The 15,448-nt window shown below is 49.3% G+C and overlaps 1 protein-coding gene across 2 annotated transcripts in view; it reads right to left on the bottom strand.

Moving 5' to 3' along the window:
* FCHSD2 (FCH and double SH3 domains 2) overlaps positions 1–15,448 on the bottom strand; it is a 376,100-nt gene that overhangs the window by 136,842 nt on the left and 223,810 nt on the right. The window lies entirely within an intron of this gene.

Raw genomic sequence — 15,448 nt, 5'->3', positions numbered from 1 at the left:
TGGGCGTGCGCTTCAGCTGCCGTGGACCTGGACGCGGTGCGTCGAGCGCTGCAGACGGATTCGTTCGCACAATCCAAGATGGAGGAGGTGCGAAAAGGCACAGCGAAGGACGACGAGTTCCAGATACGAGACGGACTGCTCATCCGCAAAGGGGCTCTCTACGTGCCCGGAGACGACCTCCGCGCGAAAGTCTTGCAGCAGCTACACGACGCGCCCAGCGCTGGGCACTTCGGCAAGGACAAAACGGCGGAATTAGTAACCAGAGACTTTTGGTGGCCCAAGGTGAGGGGAGAAGTCGCGGATTACGTCTCCAGGTGTGACACCTGCCAAAGGGCCAAGCCAGTACACAGGAAGCCGGCGGGTCTACTAGAACCCCTACAGACGCCGCTCGAACCGTGGGAGAGAGTGGCCCTGGACTTTGTCACAGATCTGCCCAGCTCGCGAGGCAAAACAGCGGTGCTCGTGGTCGTAGACATGTTCACCAAGATGGCGCACTTTATTCCGTGCGCGAAGGTGGCCACAGCGGAACAGACCGCCAAGCTGTTCATAGACCACGTGTTCAAAGCTCACGGCTTGCCGCGGTCCATCCTGTCCGACCGGGGTCGCCAATTCGTCTCGAGCTTCTGGCAGAAGCTGCTGGGCATCCTGAACGTCAAGATCAACTTAGCGTCGGCACGACACCCGCAGACCAACGGACAAGCGGAGAGGGTCAACGCCATCATGCAGCAGTACCTGCGATGCTACGCCAATCAACAACCCTCGACCTGGGTGGACTACCTACCGCTGGCCGAGTTTGCCTACAACAACACGAAGCACGGGTCTACGGGAGTGACACCGTTCTTCGCCAATAATGGGCGGCATCCCAGAACTTTCCCGGGGTTAGAGACGAAGGGGGAGGGGGAGCCAAGGGGAGCAGAGCACTTAGCAGCAGAGTTACAGGAGGTCCACGAGCAACTCCGAAGGCAATTGGAACTGGCGAAACACGCCTACAAAATGCAGGCAGACAAGCACAGGAGGGTCGGGGAGGACATCCAGGTGGGGGACTGGGTCTGGTTAGCAGCCCAGGCAGTGCCGGCCAGGACGCTAGCTAAGAGGAAGCTCAAGCACAAGCAGCTGGGACCTTACCAGGTCGCGGCACAAATCAATCCAGTGGCCTTCCGGTTGACACTCCCGGAGGGGTCCAGAATGCACCCAGTCTTTCATAGGTCAGTGCTCACACCCTACAGGGAACCCCACAGGTTTCAGGCGACAGGGAACGCGCCAGACACACTTAGTGAATCTCCGAAGAGGGAGGGGTCACGGAGGGCGACGCCACTCAACGAGGTCACGGAGATTTTGGACTCGAGGTGGGGGGAAGAGGGGGTGGAATACCTCCTCGCCAGGGAAGGTACCCCAGCCAGTGCCAACAGGTGGGTACCGTGCTATGCCGTGGAGGAGCACTATCTTAAAGACGAGTTCCATGCACTCTTCCCACACAGACCTATGCCGGCAGAGTTTTTTGACGACTGGCTCTTCACACCCACACTGTCAGCCAGTACGTTCCAGGGTTTTTCATCAGCTGAAGAGATGACGCCGGACACTAGCTCCTCGGAGGGGTCTCTCTCGGGGTTTGCCACAGACCGCTCCTATTGGTGGGACACTCAACCGGAGGTGGGGTGGCACAGGGAGCTGCTGCGGGGACCTTTGCAAGCAGTCTCACCAGAGGTACCCGGGGGAGGGGAGGACATGGACGTGTTGGGGGAGGATCCTGGATTCGAGCACATCAGCAGAGAGATGGAAGCAGAGGAAATTGACGTCGACGAGCCCGTTGCGGTTGGGCCGGATCCAGTGGACCGGCTACACACCAGGGGGGAAGAATGGTATCCCGCACTCACACCCACAGGACTGGAGCACCCGGAACCCACACCCGAAGAGGGGGAGGGGGGAAGGGGGGGCTTCGAGGTGGGGATGGATGTCAGGGAATCAGGAGCAGGAGCACTGGGGAGAGAGGATTGGGAGAGCGAAGGGGAAGAATCTGAGGGCAGCGTAGGGGAGTATGACAGTGGCCCGAGAGATTCCATGAGCTTCTCCAGCGAATCAGAAGATTCCCAGAAGGGGGCGCCGATGGTCAGGGCAAGGGGGGTCCCAGGGGGGACGCACCAGAAACAAGGAGCCAGAGGGGAACCCCAAAGCAGCAGTGGAGGATCGGGACCAGTTTCCCCACCAGAGCATAGTGGGGGGGAGGAGTCACATGTGTCAGGGCCAGCGTCTCCTCCAGAGAGGGAGTCAGGGCTGACCACGCCTCCATCGGAGAGTGGGGGAACGGAAGGGAGGTCAGTTGCAGCTAGCCCCCCCGAAGGGGGAAGCAGTGGCAGCAGCAGTGAAACGGTCAGGAGGAAAGCTGCTGGCTGGGCGCGCGCGCCAAGTTCAAATGTGCAGGCGCGCGGAACAGCAGGAGACCCGGATGGGGAACCAGCTCCTAAAGCCCGCCGGAGGGAGGGAGAAGGCTCAGGGGAATCAGCGGGAGAAGAGGCTAGAAAGGGCGGAACCCCGGCGGGCAGGCGGACCCAGAGGAGGAAGGAGCAGCGGAGAAGGTGGAGCAAGGCTAGGATCTTAAATTGGTGTCAGGGGGGAGGAGACTCAGACGGAGCATCAGTGGTCTGACACTTTAGACGTGGGGCTGCGCGCTGCGGCTCTGGAAGTGAAACTGAACTTCAATAAAGACTTTTATACTTAACAACGAAGCAGCGTTGGTCCTTTGTGAGCTGGGACCTAGGGTAGCCCTGACAGCGGCTATCCCTGGCTTTTGCGGGAGGTGGTAGAAGGGACAGAGCCGTGCACTGTCCCTTCCCCCACCTCCCGCAAAAGCCAGGGATAGCCGCACGAAGCCTCCGCAGGGCAGCGGGATGAAGGCTCCCTGCTGCCCTGCGGAGGCTTTGCGGGCTACCCCAGAGCTGCTCAGGAGCTTGTCAGGGCTGGCGGGGGAAGCCCGGGTCCCCCCCTCCAGCCCCAGGGACCACACATTCACTCCATAAGACGCACAGCCATTTCCCCTTAGTTTTTAAGAGGAAAAAAGTGTGTCTTATGGAGCGAAAAATACGGTAAATAAATATTATTATTATTATTATTATTATTATTATTATTATTATTATTATTATTATTTCCCCTCCTGTGCTTTCCAGCAACTACTATGGTGGCCGCTGTGGAGGCAGAGCCTGGCTATCAGCTATCGGAAACCCCTGAATTTGTTGAATCCTCTTTAAAGCCGTCAATAGCCTCCAAGATTGGGATTGAGCTCCACAGATAAACTGTGCACAGTTTTGAAGCACCCCTTTCTTTTCTCTGCCCCGAATCTTCCAACACTGAGCTTCTTGACTGTTGTGACAGAGGGAGGAAAACTTTTCTCCATCCAATTTCTCCAGGTCATGAGTAATTTTCATAAACTTCTGTTATATCAACTCTTATTTGCCGTTTCTTTAAATGTAAAAGTCCCAAACGCTGCAAATGTTCTTCGTAGAGCAGCCGCTGTGTCCCCTTGATCATTCTGACTGCTCTTTTCTGAGAGGAGGGGAAAAAAGTGTCGCTGAATCTTAACCCCAGAATGAACACAGTGTTCTGCCTGACTCTTAAATGCAGCTTTGAGAAGAGACATTCCCCAAACTCACAGCATTCCCAGCTTGGAAGCACGAATCCTAAGAAGGGAGGGAAGAGGGAGGGGCATTGTGGAGGAGATTCTCTCACAGCTGCTGGCCAGGACTCCCGACATCTGCGTTTCTTTTAGCAGACATCGCTTGGCAATATTTTTCCAGAGTTGCATCATGCCGACTTCCAGAATTTTCTAGACAATCATCTCTCTGCCTCTGTGGGGGCTTGAAGCCTAAATTGTATATCTATACAAAGCTGGAGCATGACATAAATGTGCAAAGGAAACAGGCAATTTTCTCAACAGGGAGAATTTGTGTTGGGCTAAATTAAACACTGTGCAGTTCCTGCTAGCCATCCTTGTGATTTTTTTTCGCCCAGAAAAAGATCAATGCCATCCAAAGAATGCTGGCAAAATGCTCAGGACTGGCCTCTAGAAGATAGCTCTGGATTTATATAATTTCGGCCAACCAGTTCCTCAATTCTGCCCCAGTTGTCCTCACTTAGTCTGACTTTTTTCTCCTGGAAGTTCAGCCTGAAAGAGGCTTCGTGCTCCTCAGCACTGGATTAAAACTCGCACCAATATTCTTAACTAGGTAAAGGTAAAGGGACCCCTGACCATTAGGTCCAGTTGTGGCCGACTCTGGGGTTGCGTTGCTCATCTCGCTTTACTGGCCGAGGGAGCCGGCGTACAGCTTCCGAGTCATGTGGCCAGCATGACTAAGCCGCTTCTGGCGAACCAGAGCAGCGCATGGAAATGCCGTTTACCTTCCCGCCGGAGAGGTACCTATTTATCTACTTGCACTGGTGTGCTTTTGAACTGCTAGGTTGGCAGGAGCAGGGACTGAGCAACGGGAGCTCACTCCTTCGCGGGGATTTGAACCGCCAACCTTCTGATCAGCAATAATGCTTTTAGCAGGTGCTGAAAAGAGTACAATAAAGGCCTGACATCAATAGGCAGGGAGTTCCGAAGTTGCTGTACTGAAAGATTGAGTTGTTACAAATGCAGAACAGATGTTGTGTGAACCTGTTACAGTGCCAGTTCCAAAGGGATTATGGGAATTGTAGTCCAACATCTGGAGGGTCCGCTAAAGCAAGCATCCGCTTCCTGGCCTTCCATTTCTGCAGCACGTGGGTGGTGAGAATTGGGAACCCTTCCTGTTCTCATGGGCTGGGTGCCAAGATGCAGAGATCGCAATGAGCATGTGGAAGAAACTGAGCTCAGCTGGGTGACAGGCAGAGGAGGCCACAGTTTGATGTTCAAGCCCACATTTTGGATTGACACGTGTTGCTTGGCTCAGTCCCTAGATCAGCTGAATTAAGCATCACCCTTTGCAATTGGATTGGGGGAATTTGCCTAGCCGGCATTACCCAAGCTGGAGTCTTCTGCACAGAATAACAGCATTTTGTTTTCATTTGGAAGCACAGGAGGAATTTCCTCTGGGGCACATTGGCAAGAGACTACGAATTGCCTTCTGCGCTGCCGGACAGTGAGAAGCAAGCAGGTACTAGTCAGTTACAGAGGCTCTATTGCATGGGTAGGCCATCTAAGGCCCGGGGGCCAGATCCAGCCCAATCGCTTTTTCAAAATATAGTCCGGCCCCCCACAAGGTCTGAGGGACAGTGGACCGGCCTCCTGCTGAAAAAGTTTTCTGATCCCTGCCTATTGAGTCAAGACGACAGAGAGTTTTGCAGTACCCTAGGTAAAGATAAAGGGACCCCTGACCATTAGGTCCAGTCGTGGCCGACTCTGGGGTTGCGGCGCTCATCTCGCTTTATTTGCCGAGGGAGCCGGCGTACAGCTTCCGGGTCATGTGGCCAGCATGACTAAGCCACTTCTGGCGAACCAGAGCAGCGCACAGAAACGCCCTTTACCTTCCCGCCCGAGCGCTACCTATTTATCTACTTGCACTTTGACGTGCTTTTGAACTGCTAAGTTGGCAGGAGCAGGGACCGAGCAACAGGAGCTCACCCCGTCACAGGGATTCGAACCACCGACCTTCTGAACGGTAAGTCCTAGGCTCTGTGGTTTAAACCACAGCTCCACCCGCATCCCTAAAGACGATCAAATTCATGGTGGCATAAGCTTTTCGTAGACTGCGGTCCCTTTCATCAGATGCATGAAGCATCCTCCATTCCAGGCAGCGGTGCCATCAGGGGAAAGACAAATTCAAAAAGTACAGATAGCAAGAATTAAAAGTCCAACTATATGCAAAGTAAACACCACGCAGTGGCAGACACAGGCGATAAAATAATCAGGTTGGCCACCCCAGAACTAGCACAACCACATCCTAGAATTCCTGGAGCTTTAGTTGCTGATCCAGGAGCAGAACAGGGCAATGGCAAAGAGGGCAATGGCAAAAATTAAGAACAAGCGCTGCAGATGATCCAGGGAGCTGTTTCGTTGCAAGATGGAGCTGTGCGTGCAGCAGGAATTTGCTTATTTACGTCTCTTGGCATGTGCTATAGGAGGAGATGGGCCTTTGGCAGCTGAGGCCTGTCATTAGAGAAAAATACTTCTCCTTCCATGCTTACACAAACGTACGTCGCCCCCCCCTTCCCCCAGCTCCAGTTCCCCCTTGGCTTGCGGCAAACTGTCCAGCGTGGCAGTGGGTGGGGGTGGAGACTGGAAGATGCAGAGCTGCAAAGCCACACCCCTTTAGATTTCTCAGATTTCAGGCGATTGCGCCAGAAATTTGCAGAGCAAGGGTTTTTTTTAAAATGAGAGAGAGGAAGAAGAAGCACTGGAGGATGGGAGCAGCTGTAGTCGGTTGCATCTAAATTCCTATTCCAGATTTATTAATAAGGCAACCAAATATTGTTGTTGTTGTTTAGTCGTTTAGTCGTGTCCGACTCTTCGTGACCCCATGGACCAGAGCACGCCAGGCACTCCTGTCTTCCACTGCCTCCCGCAGTTTGGTCAAACTCATGCTGGTAGCTTCGAGAACACTGTCCAACCATCTCGTCCTCTGTCGTCCCCTTCTCCTTGTGCCCTCCATCTTTCCCAACATCAGGGTCTTTTCCAGGGAGTCTTCTCTTCTCATGAGGTGGCCAAAGTATTGGAGCCTCAGCTTCAGGATCTGTCCCTCCAGTGAGCACTCAGGGCTGATTTCCTTCAGAATGGAGAGGTTTGATCTTCTTGCAGTCCATGGGACTCTCAAGAGACTCCTCCAGCACCAGAATTCAAAAGCGATCAGCCTTCTTTAGGGTCCAGCTCTCACTTCCATACATCACTACTGGGAAAACCATGGCTTTAACTATACGGACCTTTGTTGGCAAGGTGATGCCTACTTTTTAAGATGCTGTCTAGGTTTGTCATTGCTTTTCTCCCAAGAAGCAGGTGCCTTTTAATTTCATGACTGCTGTCACCATCTGCAGTGATCATGGAGCCCAAGAAAGTAAAATCTCTCACTGCCTCCATTTCTTCCCCTTCTATTTGCCAGGGGGTGATGGGACCAGTGGCCATGATCTTCATTTTTTTGATGTTGAGCTTCAGACCATATTTTGCACTCTCCTCTTTTACCCTTAATAAAAGGTTCTTTAATTCCTCCTCACTTTCTGCCATCAAGGTTGTGTCATCTGCATATCTGAGGTTGTTGATATTTCTTCCGGCAATCTTAATTCCAGCTAGGGATTCATCCAGCCCAGCCTTTTGCATGATGACTTCTGTATATAAGTTAAATAAGCAGGGAGTTTATAAGTTAAATAAGCAACCAAATATAGATGGTACCCAAATGGAAACATATCAGCTTAAATTATTTCTAAGAATTACACATAAACGTAAAACACATAACCTGTACAATAAGCAAAAGGTAAAGGGACCCCTGACCGTTAGGTCCAGTCACGGATGACTCTGGGGTTGCGGCGCTCATCTCGCTTTACTGGCCGAGGGGGCCGGCGTACAGCTTCCGGGTCATGTGGCCAGCATGACTAAGCCGCTTCTGGCAAACCAGAGCAGCGCACAGAAACGCCGTTTACCTTCCCGCTGGAGTGGTACCTATTTATCTACTTGCACTTTGATGTGCTTTTGAACTGCTAGGTTGGCAGGAGCAGGGACCGAGCAATGGGAGCTAACCCCGTCGTGGGGATTCGAACTGCCGACCTTCTGATCGGCAAGCCCTAGGCTCTGTGGCAAACCATAGTTTAAAAACAGAATCTTAAATCTCGGGGAGGGGGAATGCACACAACAGAGTTGTAGAGTTGGAAGGGACCAGAGAGTCATTTAGTCCAAAACCCCCTGCAATGCAGGAAGCTCACCCAGTTCGTACCTGGCCCTGCTTAGCTTTGCAAAAGGTGCTGGCAATTTTACGTTTTGCCCTACTGCTCTCCCCTGAGGAAACCTTATCCTTAGCACTGAATTGGAACGAAAAGGCAATTGGGTTTCCCGTGGACTGTGGTTTCTTCCGATTTAGCCCTGTTGAAACCAAGACAACAGATATTGCATCTCAGCCACATCACTGAGTGTAGCAACCACCACGAAAAAGGATTCTCAATAGGAATGCCTAGCTGTTTCATACAGTTTACAGAATAGCATACAATGTCTGGCTTCTTCTACCCGGGGGCTGCCTCATACACAAAAGCACCAGTCTCAGAAAATTCGGCTCCATTGCCTGCGAGTGTTTTGCAGAGAAAAGGTGGATTCAAGCTCAGATCGATATTTCTCTTCCCTGGTTTCAAAGTGGGGGGAAGCACTGGAGACTAACAGCATCCATGTCTGGTTCTGCATGCAGAGCTTGGAGTTGCGCTTATCAAAAATAGCTCGGAAAGAGAAAGAGATGCCCTTACATGCCCTCAGTGTTCCTAGGCAGAAAGAAATATCAGGTAGCATAAGAAAAAGAAAGAAAAAAGGATTTTTGTTAGGGGGGGGGGAAATGGCATTCCTGAAGAAGCCATGGGAAGCAACCTGAAGGCCATGTCAGATTGTGGCTCATCTAGACTGGTATTGTCTGCACTGAATGGCAGCCGCTGAAGCCAGGGACTGAAGCTGTGGTTGTTGTTGTTGCACCCACAAAACGTGTTCTCCACAACTGAGCTGCAGACCTTCGCTCTATCAAAGTGGGCTTGTGAGTGTGGAGACACAAACACGCTGTTCAGATGGAATGACGGCCCCCCAGGCGGTTATCTTGACAAGGGGCTCCCCGTTATGTGATCAGTATTTGCCTGAGCTTTGACTCTGGACTAAGGATTCTGAGCTCCTGTGTTCTGAATCGATACACGATGTCCAATCACAGAACATTTCAGGATTTGGGCCTCTGCCATTGGCCCTTGAACTCTTGAGTCGTGATTTGCAGCTTGGAAGTTTAGACAGCCAATCACGCTGGGAGTGGGAGTGGCCCAGGCTTTCAGGAATGTATATAAGCAGTTGCTTTGCCCCCGATTCCCAGTTATGTAGTTCAATAAAGGTTCTTGCTGTTATCGTTGTGTCTTGCCGCATGGGAACCCACCTATACTTCACTCTCCAATCACATTGGGTAGGAAAGAGTCACTTAGGGTCCTTCCAGAAGACCCAGAAGACCCTGTGAATAGAGCATCCATCTTGATTTGTGCACAAGGAGATTAGAGAAAGAAAGCTGCAGAGATAGTGCAGGATGGTGCACACCCCGGAAATGATCTCTTTCAGCTTCTGCCTTCTGGAAGAAGGTACAGGGTTATAAAGACGAGGACAAGCCGCCTGAGAAACAGTTTCTATCCAAATGCGATTTTGGTTTTAAACACAGTGTAAGGTAGTCTCTATGTGAGTATATTGTATTCAATTATGGGGTATCAGAGTTTTTAGGGGCTAACCAGGTTGGGATAGCTGAGATAGCAGGCTTGTTGGTTTTTGAATTTCTGATGCAGATTTTTTTCAGTTTCGTTGTTCTGTATGGGACAATGACAATCAAGATTATCGTATTGAAGATGCTGCCAGCTATTTAATGAACATTCATCCTGACTTGTTCGCGGGGAGGTTTGACGACACTGCATCAAAACAAGGGTTGCCCCACCCCTTCTCCTATTCACCCCCCTTTCATAGAATCATAGAGTTGGAAGAGACCACAAGGGCCATCGAGTCCAACCCCCTGCCAAGCAGGAAACACCATCAGAGCACTCCTGACATATGGTTGTCAAGCCTCTGCTTAAAGACCTCCAAAGAAGGAGACTCCACCACACTCCTTGGCAGCAAATTTCACTGTCGAACAGCTCTTACTGTCAGGAAGTTCTTCCTAATGTTTAGGTGGAATCTTCTTTCTTGTAGTTTGGATCCATTGCTCCGTGTCCGCTTCTCTGGAGCAGCAGAAAACAACCTTTCTCCCTCCTCTATGTGACATCCTTTTATATATTTGAACATGGCTATCATATCACCCCTTAACCTCCTCTTCTCCAGGCTAAACATGCCCAGCTCCCTTGGCCGTTCCTCATAAGGCATCGTTTCCAGGCCTTTGACCATTTTGGTTGCCCTCCTCTGGACAGACTCCAGTTTGTCAGTGTCCTTCTTGAACTGTGGTGCCCAGAACTGGACACAGTACTCCAGGTGAGGTCTGACCAGAGCAGAATACAGTGGCACTATTACTTCCCTTGATCTAGATGCTATACTCCTATTGATGCAGCCCAGAACTGCATTGGCTCTGTCCCGATAGGGTCCATATTTCTTCCAGCCAGCCCTCCATACTTAAAAGTGGAGCCTGAATCTTGTTTCTTACTCCTTTTAAGTCCAAATGTCCCAAAAGCTCCAACTTTCACCTTAATCAAATTTGTAATCCATAGGTCTTCAGATCTCCACATAAGGAGATCTCTCCATTCTTCAATCTTCAATTCAAAACAGATTTTCATCATCCAGTACTTATTTTCCTTTGTAGCCATCATGTCAGGCCTCTGGCTCTCCTTTGTCACCTGCAACATTACATCTCCTCCTTCCTTTTCCTCAGAAACAACATATATCTCTTTCTTCACACTCTCAAATCTTTCAAGTTTCTCTTCTTGTCCAACTGCATGGACTTCATGAGTCAAGTCCTTATCAAATTCAATGGATTTGTTTACTGTTAAGTCCAGAGTTGCAACATTTGTAGCCAAAACATCAATTTGGCCTTGTAACTTTCCCAAGAGAAGAAACACCCTGTCCAATTTAGCTTGAATTTTTCCTCCTTCAGCCATTCTTGTAATGTCCCAAAATCCCCTCTAGAGGGATTTTGGTTACTTTATCTTCCTTCCAGTTCAAATCCAAAAATCAAGTTAGTTTGTATCAGTTCTTCCTTGTTTTCAACAAAATATAACCAAATTGTAGCAAATATATCCAGCAGAGATAGCAGAAACAAAGTTCTCTTTTTCCTTCTTGACAGCTAATTTGACAGCTGTCAAACTCTTCTATATCTCCTCAACAGGCTCTCTCGCGGATCACTCCCGGGTCCGGGGGGGGTGGCACTTCAGCTCTCAAAATTAGCTCTTATCCTCCAGTAAAATTACTTATACTGCCAAATCGGGAAATTAATGTCTTTTACCCAAAAAAGAAGAAGAAATTCTCTCGACCTTAGTTAGCTAGTCCTTGCTTTAGATTATTTATAAGACGGGGAGATGGACTTCCTGTTTGCGCCTTCCCCGATCGTGCCTAATTCAAAAAAAAAAAATTTCTTTACAAATCCAATTTCCGTATTACTCATGGGTTATTGCTTTTAGAGTCCAATTGTTCACAAGAAGAAGTCAGCGCTCTCCGACCATGGCATGTGGCTTCACTCCGCAGGAGAAGCAGTCGACTCTCAGCACCGCGCCGCTCACCCCGTCCCCCGTTCCAAAGCCTTTAAAAAGGCTCCTTCGCGGGTCGGGGGGCGCAAATGGTGCCCGCCAAGTCACCAAGTTCACAGGCTTCAGCGCCTGTGATTTCTGAGGGTCCCCGCGTCGCCGCAGCGGCAAGACCCGGATCCTGCGGAGCTGATTCCCTCCGGAGCTCGGAGGGAATCCGCCATTAGCCGATGGCGCTAACCCGGAAGTCTTGAGTCCATCATCCAAGTCGTTGATAAAGATGTTGAATAAGACCGGGCCCAAGACAGAACCCTGTGGCACCCCACTAGTCACTCTTCTCCAGGATGAAGAGGAGCCATTGATGAGCACCCTTTGGGTTCGGTCAGTCAGCCAGTTACAAATCCACTGAGTGGTAGCATAGTCAAGACTGCATTTTACCAGCTTCTTTACAAGAATATCATGGGGCACCTTGTCAAATGCCTTGCTGAAATCAAGGTAGGCTACATCCACTGCGTTCCCTTCATCTACCAGGCTTGTAATTCTGTCAAAAAACGAGATCAGGTTAGTCTGACATGACTTATTTTTCAGAAATCCATGCTGACTATTGGTGATCACAGCATTCCTTTCTAGGTGCTCACAGACTGTTTGCTTAATGACATGCTCCAGAATCTTCCCTGGTATTGATGTCAGACTGACTGGGCGGTAATTATTTGGGTTCTCTCTTTTCCCCTTTTTGAAAATAGGGACAACATTTGCCCTCCTTCAGTCTGCCGGGACTTCGCCTGTTCTCCAGGAATTCTCAAAGATGACTGCCAGTGGTTCTGAGATCACATCTGCCAGTTCTTTTAATACTCTTGGATGCAGTTCATCTGGCCCTGGAGACTTGAATACATCTAGACTAGCCAAGTATTCTTGTACTATCTCCTTAGTTATTCTGGGCTGTGTTTCCTCTGCTGAATCATTTGCTCCAAATTCTTCAGGTCGGGCATTGTTTTCTTTATCGGAAAAGACTGAGGCAAAGAAGGCATTGAGGAGTTCAGCCCTTTCTGTGTCCCGTTTGCATTTCACCATCTTCTCCTCTGAGTGACCCCACTGTTTCTTTGTTCTTCCTTTTGCTACGAACATACCCATAAAAGCCTTTTTTGTTGCTTTTAACCTCTCTAGCAAGCCTGAGTTCATTCTGTGCTTTAGCTTTTCTGACTTTGTGTCTACACGTGTTGGCTATTTGTTTGAATTCCTCTTTGGTGGTTTCCCCCCTTTTCCATTTTTTGTACACATCCTTTTTTAATCTTAACTCAGTTAAAAGTTCTTTAGATAGCCACCCTGGCTTCTTTAGGCACCTTCCATGTTTCCGTCTCATTGGTATTGCCTGAAGTAATACCAATTGCTATTATTGGTATTACTATTACTATCTCCCTCTTAACAAACTCCCAGCCATCATGAACTCCCTTTCCTTTTAGTATTACTCTCCATGGGATCTCACCCAGCACTTCCCTAAGTTTTATGAAGTCGGCTTTCTTAAAGTCAAGAAATTGAGTCCTAGTATGCTTGGCTGCTCCTTTCCGCTGTATAGTAAACTTCAGAAGAGCATGATCACTCGCGCCTAATGATCCTTCCACTTCTACCCCACTAACCAGGTCATCAACATTGGTTAGGACCAGATCTAAAATGGCTGTTCCTCTTGTTGCTTCTCCCACTTTCTGGACAATGAAGTTGTCTGCAAGGCCAGTGAGGAATCTGTTTGACCTTATGCTCTTGGCTGAGTTTGACATCCAACAAATATCTGGGTAATTGAAGTCCCCCATTACTACTATCTCCCTTCCTTTCGCATGCTTGGCCATCTGTTCCAGGAAGGCATCATCTATGTCCTCCGTTTGGCTTGGGGATCTATAGTAAACTCCCACAATGAGGTCACTGTTATTCTTCTCTCCCTTAATTTTGACCCAAATGCTCTCACTTTGGCTTTGAGGTTCTAAATCTTGGATCTCTTCACAGGTATACACATCCCTGACATATAACGCCACTCCTCCTCCTTTCTTGTCTGGTCTGTTTCTCTGAAATAGATTGTATCCCTCCATTATTACATTCCAATCGTGGGACTTATCCCACCAGGTTTCAGTGATGCCTATTATGTCATATTTAGTTTGCTGTACCAAGAGCTCAAGCTCATCTTGTTTATTTCCCATGCTTTGCGCATTAGTGTACAGACATTGAAGTCCATTAATCATTCCCCCGTGTCTCTTATTTAAGGATTTTTTCCTCCCACCACTAGGTCTGCGTGCTGTTTGCAAAGAGTCTGATCTTTCAGGGAAAGTGGGTTTGTTGCAGAAATCCTCCAATCACGCCACCCAAATTTAACGGTGCAGCATTGAAGCAAGTGTCTGGAAGCGTCCCAAGGTTCTTGCTGCAATGGACCTAACTGCATTCGGATGGGGCCAGAAACTTCCTAGATTCAATTCTTGCAGAGCTGAGCAAGGACCTAAAGCATGATCTAATTGCAGCTAATCCTGTTTCTGTTCTTGTTAGGGAGAGAATAAAGCTCTTGTCCAACTTCCTGGTTGGTCTGTCTTCCGAGCTTCCCATAACGCACGTGGCACAGTCTTCCTGGGACCAGTTGGGAGCGGGTGTCAAATGTGATCAAATGCTCCCCCATGCCGAAAACTCCATTATGTTGGGAAACCTGCACGCCCGGGAGAAGCCAAACCAGGGATACAAAACTCATGCGCCAGGCAGGAACTTTTCTCCATGAGGTTCTCTCCCCTGTGGAAAAGGAAAACCCCGACAAATCCCAGTGTTGCATGAACAGCTTGGGGTGGGTTGGAATCAGGAACACGGTCCTCTTCCTCTGCATGACCTTACTATCTTGTCTACCTTCTGGAGTTCTGTCGTTCTGCTTCCAGATGACTGCATTTTTGTGCGCTCCATGTGCTGCCTCCAATGTAATAAATGGTTATTATGGGGAACAGATGAAACAAGCTATTTTGCTCACAGCTGGACACCAAAGATGGGCAATAGGAGGGGAGCGAGGAGACATTCCTGTCTCTCTCATCTGTCATAATGCCCATTAGCAAAGGCTGGTTGGAGACTAGATGAGGGAGATATATGGAGATTTTGCTCTCAGTTCATCTGAGGGCAGATTCATTTAATTCATTGGCTTCAAGTATCCATGCACCGGTTCCCATCCAGAAAGAAGAACGAATGCAATGCAGTTTACAAAAGAAATCAAACCCTATGAAACAATAGTTTATAACGCAGGTCCCTTACCAGACTGTCAGTGTCTTTGGCAAATTCAGGCTGCCACAATTACAGTGGTACCTCGGGTTACATACACTTCAGGTTACATACGCTTCAGGTTACAGACTCCGCTAACCCAGAAAACTCATGCGCCAGGCAGGAACTTTTCTCTTAACCTGAAACTGTTTTCGAGGTTACCAGCATGAGTTTGACCAAACTGCGGGAGGCAGTGGAGGACAGAGGTGCCTGGCGTTCTCTGGTCCATGGGGTCACGAAGAGTCGGACACGACTAAACGACTAAATAACAACAACAAAACCCAGAAATAGTACCTCGGGTTAAGAACTTTGCTTCAGGGTGAGAATAGAAATCGCACAGCAGCAGCAGCAGCAGCAGCAGGCCCCATTAGCTAAAGTGGTACCTCAGGTTAAGAACAGTTTCAGGTTAGGAACGGACCTCCGGAACGAATTAAGTACATAACCAGAGGTACCACTGTATAGGTGATTGGGAGGTCTTGCACAACAAACCCATGCCCCAAAACAATAGTTTTGCAGTAAAGAAAGTGACAGAAATTCACAATTTTCCAAGCACAATTCAAAGGGCTGGTGCTGAACTTTAAAGCCCTAAACAGTCTCGGCCTAGTAGACCAGAAGGAGCGTCTCCACCCCCATAGTTGAGCCTGGACATTGAGGTCCAGTGCTGAGGACCTTCTGGCGGTTCCCTCCCTGCGAGAAGCGAGGTTACAGGGAACCAGGCAGAGGGCCTTCTCGGTGGTGGCACCCGCCCTGTGGAACGCCCTCCCATCAGATGTCAAAGAGATGAATACAGTGGTACCTCGGGTTAAGAACTTAATTCGTTCCGGAGGTCCGTTCTTAACCTGAA

This window comes from Podarcis raffonei, chromosome 4 (assembly GCF_027172205.1).
Source record: "Podarcis raffonei isolate rPodRaf1 chromosome 4, rPodRaf1.pri, whole genome shotgun sequence".
NCBI classification, from domain to species: Eukaryota; Metazoa; Chordata; class Lepidosauria; order Squamata; family Lacertidae; genus Podarcis; species Podarcis raffonei.
The sequence above is the reverse complement of the archived record's forward strand: the minus strand, read 5'-3'. Positions and strand labels throughout refer to the sequence as shown.